The following is a 21,377-nucleotide window of genomic DNA, read 5'->3' as shown; positions in this document are numbered from 1 at the left end:
ATGAGCTCCCTAAAGGTAATAGCCACTTGCAGTGTGATAGCCACTTGCAGAGAGCCAACATTAAAAGCAGGAAGAGCAGCCAGCAGTAAGACAAGAAGGCAAACTGGAGAGGTAGGGAAGTGCAGAAGGGGAGAGGGCACGCCAAGAAAAAAGAAAACTGTGAGCAAAGGCACAGGGATGTAAGGTAGAACTCAAAAGAAGCTCTGCCTCGTCAGAGATGCCTTTGTACCAATGGAATCAAAGCCAGCTACCAAAACAACCGAAAATCAAAATTCATTATTAACCCGCAAGGTGATAGTTCTCACTATTAACACTTGGTAAGAATTGTAAGCAGTTTAGGAACACTTTCAGATAGATTTTAAGAGCTTCATTGATTCTTACCAGATTTCTGTTTTGCCAGGATCTCTTAGAGCTACGAATGGGCAATACTTGACGGGAGGTTCCAGGGACCACGGGCACCCTCCAAATTTGTCCGACAGGAATGGTATGCCCAGTCCACCTGCAGCCCACACCTGAGCATCCTGGGACAGATCATTTTGTAACAATGCCCAAATAAACACTCTCCATCTGCGTGAGCAAATTTCCACCCTGGCAGAAATATGTATCCTTACTGATGAAAATGACAGTAATGCTGGGGCTGAGACCCAAGAATTGTCACCTGCATGAAAACACTGAGACAGAGTTACTGCACTGAGCTCTTAGTGTCTTCCTGTTAAACACTGAAAATCAGCTCCTGCTACAGCAGAGATGAGATGCTAAAATTATCTTTCTGGGTTGTTCTACTCATAGCTGTCATACCATCCATTAAGCAAGCCAGGTGAGCTTGAAGGACATCATGCCACTGGTGTGGGACCCGTGGCACAGGGGTAGTTAAAAGCTGAATCAGGAGACCCGCAGAAGAGGGTCCGCTGGAAGAAATGAATTAGCCACCATGAGTTCACTACCAGGCTCACTCTGACAGTATCTGGGGTGAACTTGACACTAACTACATTTAGTTTGTAAGGAAGAATGTAACTTTCAATCTAGATCCTGATGAGATTAAAAAAGAACCAGAAGAGGGGGCCAGCACCGTGGCTCACTTGGTTAATCCTCTGCCTGCGGCACCGGCATCCCATGTGGGCACCGGGTTCTAGTCCCGGTTGCTCCTCTTCCAGGCCAGCTCTCTGCTATGGCCCGGGAGTGCAGTGGAGGATGGCCCAAGTACTTGGGCATCTGCACCCGCGTGGGAGACCAGAAGGAAGCACCTGGCTCCTGGCTTCGGATCAGCGCAGTGCTGGCTGTGGTGGCCATTTAGGGGGTGAACCAACGGAAGGAAGATGTTACTCTCTGTCTCTCTCTCTCACTGCCTAACTCTATCTGCCAAAAAAAAAAAAAAAGAACCAGAAGAACTTGCTGAAAAAAGCAGCTGGTGGTGAAATTAAGATGATTCCATAGTTTCAATTATTGTAGAGACTTTTCCTTTTCAATAGTGTGATACCATAAAACATTTTAATCAGTTTGTTGACTGTGAGAGAATATAAAATGTGAATGTGCAGATGGACGAAGACTGAAAATTTTGTCTACCTTAGAAAACTCAGAACAAAAATCATAACGCAATTCCCTCAGATATCTCATAATGATTCAGTGATACTTTATAATCAGAGTAATTGTAGCACAGTGGACTAAGCTGCCACTTGAAATGCCCAGGTCCCATATCAAGGTGCCACTTGGGGGTCCTAGCTCCACCACTTCCAACTCAGTTTCCTGCAAATGTGCTGGGAATGCAGCAGATGGTGGCACAAGTACTTGGATCCCTGCCACCAATAGGGGAGACCAGGATGGAGTTCCTGTCACCTGGCGGATACCCGGCTGTTGCTACCATTTGGAAACTGAAATATTAAGTGGAAGATGGATCTCTCAGACAATGCATGTTAAGATGCCGCCAGCACTGGCATCCCGTATGAGTGCAGGTTCAAGTCCTGGTTGCTCCACTTCTGATCGAACTCCCTGCTAATGAGCCTGTGAAAGCGGCGGAGGATAACCCAAGAGTTTGGGCCGCTGCACCCATGTGGGAGACCCAGATAAAGCTCCTGGCTCCTGGTTTCAGCTTGGTCTAGCCCTGGCTATTGTGGCCAATTGGGAAGTGAATCAGCAGATGGAAGCTCTTGCTCGCTCACTCTCTCTCTCTCCCCCTCTGTAACCCTGCCTTTCAATTAAATTTTTAAAAATCTTTTAAAAAGCTATCTCTATCATCTCTTCCTCTCTTCTGTCACTCTGTCTTTCAAACAAAAATATCTTTTTAAAAAAATGGTCTTGGGCCGGCGCCGCGGCTCACTAGGCTAATCCTCCGCCTTGCGGCGCCGGCACACCAGGTTCTAGTCCCGGTCGGGGCACCGATCCTGTCCCGGTTGCCCCTCTTCCAGGCCAGCTCTCTGCTGTGACCAGGGAGTGCAGTGGAGGATGGCCCAAGTGCTTGGGCCCTGCACCCCATGGGAGACCAGGAGAAGCACCTGGCTCCTGCCATCGGATCAGCGCAGTGTGCCGGCCACAGCGCACTACCGCGGCGGCCATTGGAGGGTGAACCAACTGCAAAAGGAAGACCTTTCTCTCTCTCTCACTGTCCACTCTGCCTGTCAAAAAAAAAAAAAAATGGTCTTGGTCGGCGCCGTGGCTTAACAGGTTAATCCTCCACCTTGCGGCGCCAGCACACCGGGTTCTAGTCCTGGTTGGGACGCCGGATTCTATCCCAGTTGCCCTTCTTCCAGGCCAGCTCTCTGCAATGGCCCGGAAAGGCAGTGGAGGATGGCCCAAGTCCTTGGGCCCTGCACCCCATGGGAGACCAGGAGAAGCACCTGGCTCCTGGCTTCGGATCAGCACGATGCGCCGGCCACTGGAGGGTGAACCAATGGCAAAAAGGAAGACCTTTCTCTCTGTCTCTCTCTGTCACTATCCACTCTGCCTGTCCAAAAAAAAAAAAAAAAAAAAAAAGGTCTGTATCAAGAGAATATGGTAGTGAAATTTGAATTTGAGTTTATTTCTCAAACATACTCTCCTCAAAAGGGAAAGCCTGGTAGATACATGAGAGATTAGTTTATTATTATTACATATGAGTGCAGTATTTCCCCACCTCAACACTCCATCCCTCATTAACCTCTCATTCCCCTGAAATGCTAATCCACTAATGAGGATCACTTTATGGAAGACACATCTTTGTACAAGAGATGCACCTGTGCTACCGTGACTGTGTCGTGCCATCAACGGCAACAACAGTGTGGACGTGTGGTACAGTGGTTAAGCTGCTGCTTGGGATGCTTGCACTGTACCCTGTGTTGGGGTGCCTGGGTTCAAAGCCCACCTCTGCTTTCAATCCAGCTTCCTATAAATGCATACCCTGGGAGGCAGCAGGTTGTGGCTCACATACTTGGTTCCTGCCACTCATGTGGGAGATCCAAAAAGAGTTTTGGGCTCCTGGCTTCAGCCTAGCCCAGCCATGACTGATGCAGACATTTGTGGAGTGATCCAGCAGAAGGAAGACCTATTTCTCTCTCTCTTTCTGTGTCACTTTGTCTTTCAAACAAATAATAAGAACTTTTTAAAAAGACAAAAAAGGAACAATGACACTTATTTTGTTTACAAACCTGCAGTTTGGGCAAGGTTCATTGGGCACTGCTGACTTCTGTCCATTTAGTGTCAGCTGCTATGGTTCGAAGGCCAGGGACTGAACCTTCTAGAGGCTTGGTCACCCATGAGACTGCCGATTGATGCTGGCTGTCAGCTAAAACCTTAGTTGGTGCTTCCTCCTACCTCACACACTGTGGGCAGGTTGCAAAGGGGAGAAGAAAAGGGAAGAGGGAAGGTGGAAGAGAGGGAATGAGAGAGGGAGAGAGAAGCTGCATTGCTGTTTATGACCTAGCCTCAGAGGTAACTCAGTGTCACTTCCACTGCACTGTAGTCCCTGAAGCAGCCACGCATCATCCTGCCCAGCTCAAGATGGGGGAAATCATCTCCAGGGGCAAATTCTGGCTTGAACTTTGCATTAACCCCTGGAGGTGGAGGGAAAGCCCTTTAATTCCACCTTTGCCCAGATGTCTATGAGAAGACATATCCCATTTCCTTAAAGAGCTAGTGCTGGGATAAATCCCTCTTTGAGAGGGGAGATTTGGCTAAACTGAAACTTGGCTTTTCAGTGCTGTCTGAATTGCCTCTCACTGTAGGCACCTTGAAGCTTCCCTTGGCTCATACAGAAACTGTGGATGGATGCACATCAGTCTCCTTGTGACAAAAGAGATGGGGATTAGCCTCCTCCAAGCACCATCATTGTGCTCCCAAAGCACAGACTAAAAATAGCGACCGCTGAGCAATGGCCTTCTCATGTTTCCAGCTGCAATAGGCTTAAACAGAAGGCAGGTCTTTTTAGCTACGGTGTCAATCCCCAAACAAACAGGAACAATCACAAAAGTCTCATTTTAGAGACTGTTTAATACACTTAAAGGCACAGGGTGGCCATTTAATATGTTTACACCTAACCATTATATGTACAATGTTATTCTTTCAAGGCTGGTTACTGAAATCCTTGGAACTAAATCAGAAGTTTCATCAGCTCAAAATATCTAATTATCTATGCCAATGATTTATACAGAGTTCATTTTACAAGACAAATCCTCTTCTTAATAATTTCTATCACTTATTTACCTCTTACACATATCAGACACTAGTTTAAGGTATTTTTCATATATCATTATATAATGCTCACAACAGCCTTATAAAATGTATGTCATCATTATCTTGTTTTTTACAGATGAAGTAAATTGAACTCCAACAAGTTTACATAATAACTTGCCGAAAGTCATGCATCTAAGTTGATGCAGGAACTGGAACTTGAACCCAGCAATCTGGAGCTGGAATCCTGCTCAAACCTACACTTACACCGTGTATTGGCAAAGAAAGCATGAACTGCAATAGATTTTTTTTTTTTTTTGACAGGCAGAGTTACACAGTGAGAGAGAGACAGAGAGAAAGGTCTTCCTTCCGTTGGTTCACCCCCCAAATGGCTGCTATGGCCGGTGCTGCACCAATCCGAAGCCAGGAGCCAGGTGCTTCCTTCTGGTCTCCCACGCGGGTGCAGGGCCCAAGCACTTGGGCCATCCTCCACTGCCTTCCTGGGCCACAGCAGAGAGCTGGCCTGGAAGAGGAGCAACCGGGACTAGAACCTGGGGTGCTGGCGCCGCAGGCACAGGATTAGCCTAGTGAGCCGCGGCACTGGCCAAACTGCAATAGATTTTGTGAGCTACTTTTCCTTCCTGAGATTACAGCTAAGCTTTTACTGCCCACGGTGAACATTCATTCCCTGGTAAATTAGTTTGTTTCTAATGATGAACATGAATATGATTAGATAACTTCTCTGCCATTAGAATCATAGGTCCACACGTTAGTAAGTTCTTAGGAAAAAGCAATCAGTCATTTGGTTACATTCGTTCATTAATTTACTTATTTAGCAAACATTGGTTGAGTAAACATTTTGTGTAGTCTGTGTATGAGCTATAACCCGGACAAGGCTGTTGGCTTCTAAAACAAGCAAAAAAGCCTCCAAGGTTGCAACTATTAGTATACTTACCTCAGCTGAAAAACTTTTAGATTTACAAACTGCATTTTTGTAGGTCAATCAGGTCCCCAAAGACTGGCTTCTTTCATCAAATTCCAATGAAACAGAGGACTATTTTTTTCTGATTGTGATGGAGGTAAAACAGGCCAGATTTACCCTTCTGCTATACACAACTTGGAAGCTAGAAAAATAGAGAAAACAGCCATCTTCAGCTATTGGACAATAAGTAGCATAGGGCTGACTATGTTGTAAGAAGGAAAACAAATGAGGTGACTTCCACAACTGCCCTGGCTTTTCCCGGTAGACACAGTCTGGATCAGGAAATCAGAACATGGCAGTCTCGCTGACACAGAGATTGGATTCATGGAACCTCAGGTAGCTGGAAGTTGTGCAGAATTCCAAAAAGGAACAAGGCATACAAAAACAGAGAGAGAGATCCAAATATCTACATAGAATGGTGAGTCTTTGCTAAATGTTAATGTAGTCATACACAGAGTTAAATTCCAGGAGGCTGGGCAAAGAATAATTGAACTATAACTGAACAATTCCCAGAGCTCAAACAGGGCTGAAAACATTCAGAGTTTGGCCAACTGGAGTAGAAATACCTCCATGACAACCCAAGGTTTCAGGAGAGACCTCAGAAGAATCAAATCTGACTGATAGGTCTAAACTAACCCTGATGTATGCTCTACATCTGCTTTTTTAACTTTTTAACTTTTTTTTTTTTTTGACAGGTAGAGTGGACAGTGAGAGAGAGAGAGACAGAGAGAAAGGTCTTCCTTTGCCGTTGGTTCACCCCCCAAGTGGCTGCTGCGGCCGGCGCACCGCGCTGATCCGAAGCCAGGAGCCAGGGGCTTATCCTGGTCTCCCATGGGGTACAGGACCCAAGCACTTGGGCCATCCTCCACTGCACTCCCTGGCCACAGCAGAGAGCTGGCCTGGAAGAGGGGCAACCGGGACAGGATCGGTGCCCCGACCGGGACTAGAACCCGGTGTGCCGGCGCCCGCAAGGCGGAGGATTAGCCTAGTGAGCCATGGCGCCGGCAACATCTGCTTAACAACAACAAAAACAAGGCTCTAAAAGATAAAATTAATCTGAAATTAAGTTAATAGCCTGGCAAAAACAAGGACCTAAGTGCTTCAAGAGAAATGCAGACACTCAAAAATGTAAAAACTACAATATATGCCAAGAAGAAGGAAAAGAAAGAACTGGGAGAAATGGCAGACTGCCAGACTCCTGAAATAGACCCAATAATGACAGAACGATCAGACAAGAAGGATAAAACTGCCACTATATTTAGAAATTTAAAGGAAAATACAAACATAATGAGAAAAGAAGTGGAAGATATGAAAAGAGCCAAATGGAAATTCTAGAGATGAAAAATAGAATAAATGAAATGAAAACTTCAACATGGCACCTGCTTCTCCCAGAGCAAGTGATCAGGCAGGGGAAGAAAAGCGCAAAGAAGAAAAGAAGGTAACGAGGCTTTTTATAGCTTGGTGTATCCATTTTCTTTTTTTTTTTATTTTTTATTTTTTTATTTATTTATTTTTTTTTTTGACAGGCAGAGTGGACAGTGAGAGAGAGACAGAGAGAAAGGTCTTCCTTTTGCCGTTGGTTCACCCTCCAATGGCCGCCGCGGTAGCGCGCTGCGGCCAGCGCACCGCGCTGTTCCGATGGCAGGAGCCAGGTGCTTCTCCTGGTCTCCCATGGGGTGCAGAGCCCAAACACTTGGGCCATCCTCCACTGCACTCCCTGGCCACAGCAGAGAGCTGGCCTGGAAGAGGGGCAACCGGGACAGGATCGGTGCCCCGACCGGGACTAGAACCCGGTGTGCCGGCGCTGCAAGGCGGAGGATTAGCCTGTTGAGCCACAGCGCCGGCCGGTGTATCCATTTTCTATGGCCGTAATAACTTGCCACAAATTAATGGCTTAAAATGACTCAAATTTAGTAGCTCACCACTCTATGGGCTCTCACAGTGTGAGGAAATTGAAGTCCTTTCGAAGGCCCAGGTAGCAAACAATCAGCAGAAAGTTAGCAGGCATGTGAAAGAAGCATCTTCCAAGTGGATCTCCCAGGAGCCAGCATTGTGGCACAGCAGGTCACGCTACTGCTTATGACTCTGGCGTTCCATTCTGGAGAGCCAGTCCAGCTCCCAGCTGCTCTGCTTCTGATCTAGCTCCCTGTTAGTGCACCTGAGAAAGCAGCAGAAGATGGCCCAAGTGCTTGGGTCCCCACCACCCACATGGGAGACCAGGACGGAGTTCTTGGCTCCTGGCTTCAGCCTAGGTCAGCCCTGCCTGTTGTGTTCATTTGGGAAGTGAATCAGCCGAGAGAAGATCTCTTTCTCTCCCTCCCTAATAAAACAAATAAACCTTTTCTAAAAGAAAAAAAAGAAAGAAAGAAGGGGGATCCAGCTCTGTGGCATAGTGGGTGAAGCCACCACCTGTGGCACCAGCATCCCATAGGGGCACCAGTTCTAGTCCCGGCTGCTCCTCTTCCGATCTCGCTCTCTGCTATGGCCTGGGAAAGCAGTAGAAGATGGCCTGAGTGCTTAGGCTCCTACACCTGAGTGGGAGATCCTGAAGAAACTCCTGGATCCTGGCTTCAGATTGGCTTGGCTCTGGCCATTGTGGTTGTTTGGAGAGTGAACTGGTGGATGGAAGACTTCTCTCTCTCTCTCTCTCTGTCTCTCTCTCTGCCTCTGCCTCTCTATAACTCTGCCTCTCAAATACATAAATAAATCTTAAAAAAATGAACTTATTTGATGTGCAGAATTGTTTTGTATATTAACTGTGGCTATAAAAATTACAAAAGTTATCACTTAAAACTCACACACAGAATATTACAGAATATGTTTTTATAAACTGAAAAAAGATCCTATGAAACAAGTGTAGCTTCCTAAATAGTCACTTCCTTTCATATAGGAGATTTCTTCCATATTAAGGATCTCCCGCTTTCCAACATCAGAGGAACCCAGGAAACTAAATTAGCAACATGAAGGTTTCTTGGCGAGCAGCTACTATTGTTCTAACTCCCTAACAGCTGATGTCACAATTTGTCATTGTCATTACAAATTTCTGGGATTGCTCACTGATGTTTTGCTCCTCCATTAGACAGTAAGCTCCACAAAGTTAGAGCCTGGGCCTGTTTGCCTCACTTCTGCATCCTCAGAGCGGTATGTGCCTAATATGTATTTGTTGAATGAATTCTCTGTGTCAATCAAGGTCCACAAACTAACGCTATAAACCCAGATTCCGGGCCTCTCTCACGGGGCGGGAGACAGATTCCTTTTCTCACACTCAGCACGTTGTGCTCTCACACAGCTCCCTTTGCCATGTTTTGTGAGTTCTTCCTGCCCCTTCCTTTGTCTTCCTGTTTCTTCCTAGCCTGCCTGTCTTCTCTAACTCATGTGAATCCCTTCTCCAGGGGCTGGCACTATGAGGTAGCAGGTAAGGCCACTGCCTGCAGTGCCAGCATCCCATATGGGTGCCGGTTCGAATCCTGGCTGCTCCACTTCCAATCCAGTTCTCTGCTATGGCCTGAGAAAGAAGTACAAGATGGCCCAAGTCCTTGGGCCCCTGTGCCCACGTGGGAGACCCAGTAGAAGTTCCTGGCTCCTGGCTTCAGATCGGCGCAGCTCCGGCCGCTGCAGCCATCTGGGGAGTGAACCAGCAGGTAGAAGACCTCTCTCTCTCTCTCTCTCTCTCTCTCTCTCTGTCTCTCTCTCTGCCTCTGCCTCTCTATAACTCTGCCTCTCAAATAAATAAATAAAACAAAAAAATCCCTTCTCCATCTGCAGATGGTATCACAGACGCTGCCCCTGGCTTAGACAGCTGATTCCTTGACATTCTCTTCTCTTCCCTAACCCAGCTTCTCCACTTCCAGGAAGCTGTTATGATCCTTTACCTCCACACAATTCTTATTTTTTAAAAAAATTTTTCATGTGATTTGAAAGGCAGCAAGACAGGAAGACATTCAGAGAGATCTTCTATCTACTGATTCACTACCCAAATGTCCCCAATAGACAGGTCTGGGCCAGGCCAAAGTCAAGGACCTGGAGCTCATTTCAGATCTTCCACCTGGTGCCAACGACCAAAGTATTTGAGCCATCATCTGCCTCCAGGGTGCACATTAGCAGGAAGCTAGATCAGAAGTAGAGGAGGGGCCAGCACTGTGGCATAGTGGGTAAAGCTGCTGCCTGCGGTGCAGGCATCCCATATGGGCACTGGTTCAAGTCCTGGCTGCTCCACTTCCAATCTAGCTCTCTACTATGGTCTGGGAAAGCAATAGAAGATGGCCCAAGTCCTTAGGCCCCTGCACCCATGTGGGAGGCCCAGAAGAAGCTCTTGGTTCCTGGCTTTGAATCAGCCCAGCTCCGGCCATTGCAGCCATATGGGGAGTGAACCAGCAGATGAAAGATCTCTCTCTCTCTCTCTCTCTCTCTCTCTGCCTCCCTGTAACTTTGCCTTTCAAATGAATAAATAAATCTTAAAAAAAAAAAAAAAAAAAAAAAAAAAAAGAAGTGGAGGAGTCAGGACTCGAACCAGACACTCCAATGCGGGATGTGGGCATGCCAAGCACGGCCTTAACTGCTGTACCAAACACTCTTTTTATTTACTTTCATTTTATTTGAAAGGCAGAGAGAGGAGAGAGAGATCTTCTGCCTGCACACTCCCCAAGTGCCCGGTCAGGCAAAAACCAGGAGCCTGGAACCCAATCTGGGTCTCCCACGTAGGTGACAGGGACCCAGTCACTGGAGCCATCAGCTGATGCTTCCCCGGGTGCACAGTAGCAGGGAGCTGGACTCAGAAGCAGAGCTGGGAAGGCCAGCGTTGTAATACCAGCAGCCCATACTGAAGTGCTCGTTTGAGTGCCAGCAACTCCACTTCCAATTGAGCGTTCCTGTTAATGCGCCTAAGAGGGCAGCAGGAGATGGAGCAAGTAGCTGGGCCCCTGCCGTCCACGTGGGAGATCACAATGGAGCTCCTGGCTCCTGGCTTCCGCTTGGCTCACAGCTGACTGCTATGGCCATTTGGGAAGTGAACCAGCAGATGGACTCTGTTTCTCTCTCTCTCTCCCTCTCCTTCTCCCTGTCACTCTGACTTTAAAATAAAATAAATAAGTAAATGAGTACATAGTGTTAAAAAAAATAAGTTGAGTGGGGCTCAAAGCCAGGCACTCTGCTATGGGATACGGGCATCGCAAGCGGCATCTTATCTGAGGAACCACATGCCTGCATCCACACAGTTCTTCCTTCTTACGTACAGTCTCCATGACTGCGCCCAGGCCATTGCCTCCACCGCAAGAAGCACTAATTCCCTCTTACCAGGCCACCAAATTTGGCCTAAAAATTATTTATTTTAGGAAACCATTCCTGCCAAACACCTCCTAACTGCTCTGCTCTGCTTGGATTGAGCCTGATCACACGCAGACTGTGCACTTACGGAGCTGTCACTCACGTGTACCATCCTAACAGACTTGGCGTGACCGTGATATTTTCCACTAACTATAAACTCCTTCCACATGGAGCCCCCTTGCCTCTTTCCCTCGTGTCTCTGTCCTTTCTTATACAACTACCCAGGGCGGAATTCTGTGCAAGTTGCCCTGGGTTCTGTACAAGTCGCTGTGGGTTAATCACCTCAGGAGCCGGCCTGAAGAGAAGCCACACTTGACCTTACACAAGGAGCTTAAAGGGGACTGTTTGTCCTGGCAGTAGGTTCACAAATTCATCTCTTTTTGTAGGTATCAAAGCCTTGGGGGGAAAAAGAACAGTGTTACTGTTTCTTTGCCATTAGGGACTCCTTGGAAGATGCCCAGTGAAGATTTTCTGAAACTACTCTCCATGTGGCACAAATAAACCAGATAATGGAAAAGCTCAGTACAACGATAATGGGGTCCTTTGGTCAACCCAAAGGCCTTGTATCTCATATTTGTTATTAAACTTTTTTTTTTTTTTTTTTGACAGGCAGAGTGGACAGTGAGAGAGAGACAGAGAGAAAGGTCTTCCTTTTGCCGTTGGTTCACCCTCCAATGGCCGCCGCGGTAGCACGCTGCGGCCGGCGCACCGCGCTGATCCGAAGCCAGGAGCCAGGTGCTTCTCCTGGTCTCCCATGGGGTGCAGGACCCAAGCACTTGGGCCATCCTCCACTGCACTCCCTGGCCACAGCAGAGGGCTGGCCTGGAAGAGGGGCAACCGGGACAGGATCGGTGCCCCGACCGGGACTAGAACCCGGTGTGCCGGCGCCGCAAGGCGGAGGATTAGCCTGTTGAGCCACGGCGCCGGCCTTGTTATTAAACTTTTTAAAAAAGATTTTTATTTATTTATTTGAGAGGGAGAGTTACAGAGAGAGAATGAGACACAGAGAGAAAGGTTTTCCATCTGCTGGTTCACTCCCCAAATGCCTGCAACGGCCAGAGCTGAGCCGATCCGATGCCAGGAGCCAGGATCTTCCTTTGGGCCTCTCACACAGGTGCAGGGGTCCAAGCACTTGGGCCAACTTCCACTGCTTTCTCAGGCCATAAACAGAGCGCTGGATCAGAAGAGGAGCAACCGGAACACAAACTAGCACCCAGGTAGGATGCCTGCACTGCAGGTAGAAGCTTAACCTATTATGCCATGGCACTGGCTCCATATTTTTTTGAAACACACTTTTTATTCAGAAATTATTCCAGATTAACAAAAAAAAGTTGTAAAGATTGTGTTAAGAGTCCCTGAATACTGCTTATTCAACTTCCCCTACTGTTAACAGCTTTGATCACCATGGCACGTTTGTCAAAGCTAGAAATCAACAAAGCTGCATTATTAACTAAATTCCAGACTTTATCTGGATTTCACTGGCTTTTTTTCTTAACATTCCCTTTCTGTTGCAGGATTCCACGTTGCATTTAATTGTCATATCTCCCCAGTCTTCACTAATCTGTGACAGTTTCAAACAGTAGTGGCTGGATATCCTGTGGAATGTCCCCCAATCTGGGCTGATCTGATGGCTTTCTCATGATTAGACGGGGGTTATGGGTTTTTCAAAAAACTACTGTAGGGGCCATCATTGTGTAATAGTAGGTAGAGCTTCCGTCTGTGATACCGGCATCCCATATGGGTGCCAGTTGGAATCCCAGCTGCTCCACTTCCCATCAGGCTCTCTGCTAATGGCCTTGGGAAGGCAGTAGAAGATGGGCCCAGTGCTTGGGCCCCTGCCATCCATGTGGGAGACACAGAAGAAGCTCCTGGCTCCTGGCTTTGGCCTGGCCCAGCCTTGGCTACTACAGCCATCTGTGGCATGAACCAGAGGATGGAAGATCAATCTCTCTCTCTCTCCTTCTCTCTGTAACTCTGACTTTCAAGTAAATAAATAAAAAACTACAGAAGTTAAGTGTCTTTCTTGACACATCATTGGTGAAAATATAATATCCACATGACATCATTGGTAATAATATTCAGCCCTTAGTTAAGGTAGTGTTTGTCAGGCTTCTCCATTGTAAAAGACCTTCTTTTTTCCTACCCTATTCTTTGGATAGATTAGATTCTGACAGTCATCAAAAGCCATTTCACTACAGAGCAAGGTAATGTGATACTATAAATGCCTTAATTTTATAGATTTACCCAGAACATTCTTTTTTTTTTTTTTTTTTTTTTTGACAGGCAGAGTGGACAGTGAGAGAGACAGAGAGAAAGGTCTTCCTTTGCCGTTGGTTCACCCTCCAATGGCCGCCGCGGCTGGCGTGCTGCTGCCGGTGCACCGCGCTGATCGGATGGCAGGAGCCAGGTGCTTCTCCTGGTCTCCCATGGGGTGCAGGGCCCAAGCACTTGGACCATCCTCCACTGCCTTCCCGGGTCACAGCAGAGAGCTGGCCTGGAAGAGGGGCAACCGGGACAGAATCGGTGCCCCGACTGGGACTAGAACCCGGTGTGCCGGCGCCGCAAAGCAGAGGATTAGCCTATTGAGCCGTGGCGCTGGCCATTTACCCAGAACATTCTTAATTCAAGCTGGAGTCCAAGAAGACAAAGAATTCTCTCAAAATCTAAAACCCCAAACTATAGGAATGCACTAAAATGCATTAATACCCACAGACCAAGCAATGGAACATCACCAAAGCCTAAAAATGTCAAGATCATTGAATGTAACCTATGGGCCTCTGGGATACCCTCATCTCCCCAAAAACTAGAGAAGAAGGTTCAACCTTCAGCGTATAGACCACAGATGTTCACAGGACCACTCCAGCCTTCTCCAAGGACTTCCCAAGAGTTTGTATCACCATGGAGCTGGTTTCCGATCACATTCCCTGCCTCTGCTACACTTTTTGGCCTGCAACACCATGTCCTGTCACTGTCCCTTCGTCGCTTCACTGGCAGCTGGGGCCAAAAGAGGCCAGCCCAGCTTCTTCTTGATTCATTACATTCCCCAAAAAAATCCAAACACAAGGCTGTCAAAGAGACTAGAAACTTCACTGAAGATGTGTATGGGTCATAATGAGAGCCTACAGCAAACAAATACAACCCGTTTTAACCCAGGAATGCCTATTAGAAATCCCATCTCCATCCCACCCACCCTACAGCTCACACCGTGGACACCCAGCCTCTCCCTGTCTCTGCTTTTCTGGCTTCTATCCTTGCAGTGCCCCTTCTTTCCGGCATCCTTTTCTGGGTCAAAGACAAAAAGGTCAAGTTCTTGTTTTCCCTTTCAGAGCTGCTGGGAGAAGACTCTCACCATGAGCACAGGCCCCACCTTCTGCCCTAGCAGCTTCCGAAGTTAATTCTCTTACGGAAAGTGGTTCTGGTGCCAGCTGTTAAAATAGGAAATCCATCCATTCGTTCATTTGTTCAATTTAACATCTACTGCATCCCTCTAATAAAGACTTAGAAAACAGGTCATTTCAGCAGGATTGGCCCTCAAGGAGCTCAAGGTCTCTAGCGAAAAGGAACAAATGCTATGTGGTGAGCACTCCCACGGGCCCTTTCACCTCAACTAATCCTCAGAGAAATTCTGTGACACACGTTTTGCTGTTTCCTTTTCACTCTTGAGGAAACTGGGGGTCAGAATCAGTGGTGTGGAGCCGGCGCTGTGGTGTAACTGGTAAAGCCACTGCCTACAGTGCCAGCATCCCACAAGGGCGCCAATTTGAGTCTCTGGCTGCTACACTTCCAATCAGGATCACTCGCGCGCTCTCTCTCTCTCTCTCTCTCTCTCTCTCTTTAGTAGCCTGGGAAAGCAGTAGAAGATGGCCCAAATCCTTGGGCCCCTGCACCCACGTGGGAGACCTGGAAGAAGCTCCTGGCTCCCGGCTTCAGATCGGCTCAGCTGCAGCCATTGCGGCCATTTGGGGTGTGAACCAGCAGATGGAAGACTTCTGTCTCTTTCTCTCTGTAACTCTGTCTTTCAAATAAATAAAAATAAATCTTAAAAAAAAAAAGAATTAGTAGTGCATTGGTAAATGCTTAACAACCACTTGGAGGGGAGGAAGGACCCTGAGTTGTGGCGTTTTTGATTTCCAGCCAATATCTAGCTATCAAGGTGATGTCACTGAGCATGGAGATTGGAAGAGATGCTCTACAGATTCAGCAGACAAAACCTCAGAAACAAACCTAACTTATAATGTGGAAAAAATTAGGAATCATTCAATTTTGATGATTTTGTTTTCAAAATTATTTTGTTAGAAATGTATATTTAATTTCTTATAGAATTGTACTTACTAATATGAACATATAGATGACACAACATTTGTCATTTTAACCATTTCAAGTATAATGCAGTAGCATTAAGTACTTCACATAGTTGTGTAATCATTACCACTATTTCCAGAACCTTTTCATCATCTAAACGGAAACTTTCTACCCAATCGACTTTCCCTCCAGACTTGGAAACTTTTATTGTACTCTCTGCGGCTATGAGTTTGCCTGTTCTGTGTACTTCATGTAAGTGGAATCAGGCAGGTTTTTTTTGTTTTGTTTTTTTTGACAGGCAGAGTGGATAGTGAGAGAGAGAGACAGAGAGAAAGGTCTTCCTTTTTGCCGTTGGTTCACCCTCTGATGGCCGCTGCGGCTGGCGCATTGTGCTGATCTGAAGCCAGGAGCCAGGTGCTTCTCCTGGTCTCCCATGCGGGTGCAGGGCCCAAGCACTTGGACCATCCTCCACTGCACTCCCGGGCCATAGCAGAGAGCTGGCCTGGAAGAGGGGCAACCGGGATAGAATCCGGCGCCCCAACTGGGACTAGAACCCGGTGTGCCAGCGCTGCAAGGCGGAGGATTAGCCTATTAAGCCACGGCGCCGGCCCAGGCAGTTTTTCTTTTTGTGTCTGCTTTATTCCACTTGGCATATGCTTTTAAGATTCTTCCGTGTTGTCACATGTATCAGAACTTCATTGCATTTTAGGGCTGAACAACATTCTATTGTATGAATACACCTTATTTGTTTATCCATTCCCCTGCTGATGGACACTTGCCCTGTTCTCCCCTGTTGGCTATTGTGAACAACGCTGCTATGAATATTGGTGTATATGTATCTGTTGGAGTTCCTGCTTCCAATATAATTTAATATTTAATAATGCCTATGGCTAACAAACAGCTGGCAAAAGTTGCTACAAACTTGATGGTCACCCTGTGAGGGCCAGCTCCAGCACAGTCCTGGACAGCCTGTAACACGCCCAGCTGGACACAGACAAGGGCCAGTTTGGGATTCAAGCTCAGCACACCAGTCTCAGTTATTTTTTGAAAAGAAATTACAGGAAAAGAATTGCCTGGAATATCTTTTTAATTTTTTAAATTTATTTGTATTTATTTGATAGGCAGAGCAAGACAGAGGGTGAGAGAGATCATCCATTCACTGGTTTACTCCCCAAATGCCTGCAATAGCTAGAGCTGGGCCGAGCTAAAGTCAGGAGTCAGGAACTCCATCCAGGCATCCCACACGAGTGGCAGGAATCTCAGCACTTGAACCAGCACCTGGTACCTCTTTGTGTACACATATCAGGAAGCTGGAATTGGAAGAAGAGCCAGGACTCGAACTGTGGCACTGCAGTATGGGATGTGGTGTCCTGAGCCCTGGTTTAACTGCTGCACTACAACACCCACACACAGGGACAGCTACTAACATACTCATACAACTCTTCCTCCCTCTCCGTCTCTACCTCTCTCTGTAACTCGGCCTTTCCAACAAACAGAATAAATATTTTAAAGTAACAACAACAACAACAACAACAATTAAGGGGCCGGCATTGTGGTGCAGTAGGTTAAAGCCCTAGCCTGAAACGCCAGCATCCTTTATGGATGCCGGTTTAAGTTCTGGCTGCTCCACTCCAATCCAGCTCCCTGTTAATGTCCCTGGGAAAGCAGCAGAAAATGGCTTAAGTCCTTGGGCCCCCGTACCCATGTGAGAGACCTGGAAGAAGCTCCTGGCTCCTGACTTCAGCCTGGCCCAGCCCTGGCTGTTGCAACCATTTAGAGAGTGAACTGGCAGATGGGAGACATCTCTCTCTCTCTGCAAATCTTTCAAATAAATAAAATAAATCTTTTTAAAAAAAATACTGATAAAATTTTGATTCTGAAAATATCAGTCAGGGAAACTCTGATATAAACCCCCAGTACCACCAATTCCAGGCCTGAAGGGAGAGTAGGGTACAAACCCATGGCCCTGGGAGGGTGGTGGCAAGCAAGGCGGCAGGAACGAATGTTTCAGGGCGGTGCTGTGGCACAGTGGGTTAAGTCGCCTGAGACACCTCACATCTCATAATCCCGGCTACCTTGCTGCTGATCCAGTTTCCTGCTAATGCATTCTGGAAGACAGCAGAGGATGGCCCAAGAACCTGGGTGCCTGCCACCCACGTGGGGACCTGAATGGAGCTCCTGGCTCCGAGATTAGGCCTGGCCCAGCCCCAGCTGTTGCAGTCATTTGGGGAGTGAGCCAACTGATAGAAGATTCCCATATTCATTCTCTCTCTCTCTCTCTCTAGTAGATAAAAATAAATATTTTTTCAAAGAATAAATCTTTGAAATTAATGCAAAATTCAGGATGCATCTTTCCCAAATCATCTCCAGCTCCAGCATCAATTGTCTGTAACTCTCTCCTGCACCTCCCCCTGAATCCATCTTAGGAAAGAAAAGCTTCAGAAAGAGCCAAGTGGAAATCATTAGGCCAGCAATTTACACAATCACAGACACTTGCATATCATTAGACTATTTAGAAACACTGTGAAGTTCTGAGGTTGCCGTTCTGAAGTGTTATTTTGATACTGACGAGATATTTTTAGAGCACATGAAGCCCAAATTAAAACCTTGCTATTAAAAAAGTGCATTTAAACCAGAGCTCCACTAAAGGGAAAACCACAGTAAATATGAAATAAGAGCAAAGAAAACAGTACCTAACATTTTTGCACACTATTGTGAGAGCAGCTGGAGATAAAGGGACGCTCCTGACCTGTGCGCTTGGCTGTGTCTGTGTTGTGGCCATCAGGAAGGGGAAGCACTCGCACCCGCATCTCCTCTGGACAGCTCCGATGCCCTGTGTCAGTGCGAGAGGGACTCCCCGGCCCATGATACGGGCTGGACGCAGGTGGCTGGCAGGGGTAACAGTAGCACTTCAGCTTCATTGTGTGTGGTCAAGGACCTCACTGGCGTTCTGCTTAGTCTCTGGCTCCCTGGATGGGCCTGGGAAATGCTTAGACTTAAACTCCTGGCCGGCGCCGTGGCTCAACAGGCTAATCCTCCGCCTTGCGGCGCCGGCACACCGGGTTCTAGTCCCGGTCGGGGCACCGATCCTGTCCCGGTTGCCCCTCTTCCAGGCCAGCTCTCTGCTGTGGCCAGGGAGTGCAGTGGAGGATGGCCCAAGTGCTTGGGCTCTGCACCCCATGGGAGACCAGGAGAAGCACCTGGCTCCTGCCATCGGAACAGCGCGGTGTGCCGGCCGCAGCGGCCATTGGAGGGTGAACCAACGGCAAAAAGGAAGACCTTTCTCTCTGTCTCTCTCTCTCACTGTCCACTCTGCCTGTCAAAAATAAAAAAAAAAAAATAAACTCCTTTGTCTTCTTCCTCTGTTTTTTTCTCTGGAGACTTGCTGCTTCTGGTGTTTCTCAGAGTGCCTTTGTTTGCGAGCTTCTAGGAGCTCAGATTTTAAGAACTATCTGAGCCTTGGCAAGTGGTCCACACCCTCATTAGACCCGGTAGATCACTGGTTCCTAACATCTTTGAAGCTACGGACTTCTCCAATGAGTTCTCCAAAGAACTTGCAGGCTAGGGTTTCAAAGGCTCGCTGACCAGGAGATCCCATTAAGAGAGTCTGTCTTCAGCTGTGATTCAGGCCCTGGGGGCCATGCCTTGGCCCTCAGCTGGGAGCTGTCGGTGTGGTCTGCAGACGTAGCCCCCTCTAAGAGGAGAACTGTAAGCAGTAGACGCTGAGTCTTTTTCCCCCTTCACTTAGTTCAGGACGTTTTGTGAGCTCTATCCTGTGAATGGGGGGTGGAGGTGGCCGGCGGGGTGGAGCGAGACACGATGCTTATAAAACTAATCTGTGCCATCGAGGGACATGGTGGCCTGTATGGAGTGCAGAGAAAAATTAAAGGCCCTCTTCCTCCACCACCTGCCACAAACCCAAAACCTATGGCACAATTTTTAAAAATTAAACTAAATTTGATTTAATTTATTTGAAAGCAGATCTCTCATCTGCTGGTTCACTCCAAAATGCTCGCCACAGCCATGGTTGAGCTAGGCCAAAGCCAGGATGTGTGAGTGCAATCCAGATCTCCCTCACGGGGACAGGGACTCACCCACTTGGACCATCACCTGTCTCTGGGGAAGCTGGAATCAGGAGTACAGTCAGAACTCGAACTCAGGCATTCCCATACGAGAAGCCAGCGTCCCAAGTGGCACTTTAACCACACCAAACACCCACCCCTGTTTGCTTGTTTTAATAAATGTTTCAAAATAACATTGTGGAATGAGTTGACTTGTCCTAAAGAGTCATTTTTACGCTGCCTAATTCATTTTTGAAAGAATGTCTCCCAAAGGCAACAGATTTTTGCTCTTAGTTAATGTTGTGTGTTGAGCCATTATTCCTGGCTGATGTTAGGTTCAATTATCTCTCCAGGCTACTCCCCATGGTTGATAATACACCCATTATGGGAACAGGGCAGCCATCCAGAGCCTAGCACTCACTGGAAGCTCTGGGAGGGAAAAGCAGGGGTGGAGTAGGGCGAGGAGGCAAGCAAGGACAGCAAAGCTTTGAAGTGCAAGCACCCGGCCACCCCTTTGGAACTGGAGATATTTGGGGATATACCTATATGAGGTGTTCAAAAGTTCACAGAAAATTGGTATGGAAAAGCCACCCATGGATTTCAATTCTTTGCTTTGGCATCAAAATAAACTCATCTGTGTGAGTGTTTGGTCTAGAGGTTAAGATGTCCGTGAGAAGGCCGGCATCCCACACTGGGGTACCTGGTTCACCAGCTCCCGATGCCAGCTGCCCACTACTGTAGACCCTGAGGCAGTGGGATGGCTCAAGGGAACAGGTTCCTGCCACCCACCCCGAGGCCTGCACTGTTTTCCTGGCCCTCAGTGGAGGGTGCGTCCTCCTTTCCCTCACTCTTGCAGACTTCTTGAGTGACCCAGCTTTTGAAGGCTGAGCCAGGTGAGAGTTCTTTCTCCCTCTCCCTCTAAAATACACTCACTAATAAGCTTAAAAAGTAACACCTGTGAATTCTACTGCCAAACCGAGGTACATTCCTGTGAATGTGTGGCCAGCACACACACACACATTCAGTTCCTTGCTTCTTTTTACTGTGCTTTCTTCCAGCCTTGTCCACACTCAGGCTCACTTATGAGCTGTTAACATACACATCCTTTTGTGTTCTGTTTTCAAACTTAGCATCATATAACTTTTTAATGATGTTATTTAGTTTTTTTGTTTTTGTTTTTGTTTTTTTTGACAGGCAGAGTGGACAGTGAGAGAGAGAGACAGAGAGAAAGGTCTTCCTTTTTGCCGTTGGTTCACCCTCCAATGGCCGCTGCGGCCAGTGCACTGCGCTGATCCGAAGCCAGGAGCCAGGTGCTTCTCCTGGTCTCCCATGGGGTGCAGGGCCCAAGCACTTGGGCCATCCTCCACTGCACTCCTGGGCCACAGCAGAGAGCTGGCCTGGAAGAGGGGCAACCGGGACAGAATCCGGCGCCCCGACCAGGACTAGAACCCGGTGTGCAGGCGCCCTGGTGCAGGATTAGCCAAGTGAGCCACGGCGCCAGCCTATTTAGGCTTTCCTGTCTATAAAAGTAAAGCACATTTTTTGAGTTAGGAAATTCAAAAAAAGAAAATGAGAAATCACCCTTGATGTATGGAAGTACATCTTTCAAGGCTGTGTACGCACACACACTGGCCACAACGGGACCTGCTACCCATGCTGCTTTAGTTCCTGTTTTCCACGTCAATAAGTGTTTCGTAGCTTTATGGCTATACCTCAGATGCAAATTCCGTATTTTTGAAGCACTCCGTTTAGCAATTATTACTCCCAAGAGACGCGTACACGAGGCCAGCGTGACCATCCCACTTAACAGCCGCAAAACAATCCTGAATTAAGGCTCAGAAAACAAACGTTCCAGACCGGGGACAAAATGCGAACAACAACAAAGATGTGTTTTCAAGGTGGCGTAGAGACCAGGTTAAAACCACTCTGAGGACGCGCAGGGAACTCTGGGACTCTGCCCCTCCCCCCCCCACCCCGGCCGCCAGGCTGCCGAGCCGCGGCCCCTGTCATGTGCCCGTCGCGCCGCTAGGCGGCGAGCGGGGGCCGGGCCGTCGGAGAGGCGGGACCCAGGC

The 21,377-nt window shown here is 47.7% G+C and overlaps 1 pseudogene; it reads left to right on the top strand.

The window, feature by feature from the left end:
* Positions 1 to 21,137, top strand: LOC133746839 (isopentenyl-diphosphate Delta-isomerase 1-like; annotated as a pseudogene).
* Positions 21,138 to 21,377: the final 240 nt, after the last annotated feature.

Source organism: Lepus europaeus, chromosome 18 (assembly GCF_033115175.1).
Source record: "Lepus europaeus isolate LE1 chromosome 18, mLepTim1.pri, whole genome shotgun sequence".
In the NCBI taxonomy this organism is placed as follows: domain Eukaryota; kingdom Metazoa; phylum Chordata; class Mammalia; order Lagomorpha; family Leporidae; genus Lepus; species Lepus europaeus.
Note: the sequence above shows the minus strand (reverse complement) of the source record. Positions and strands in the feature narration are given on the sequence as shown.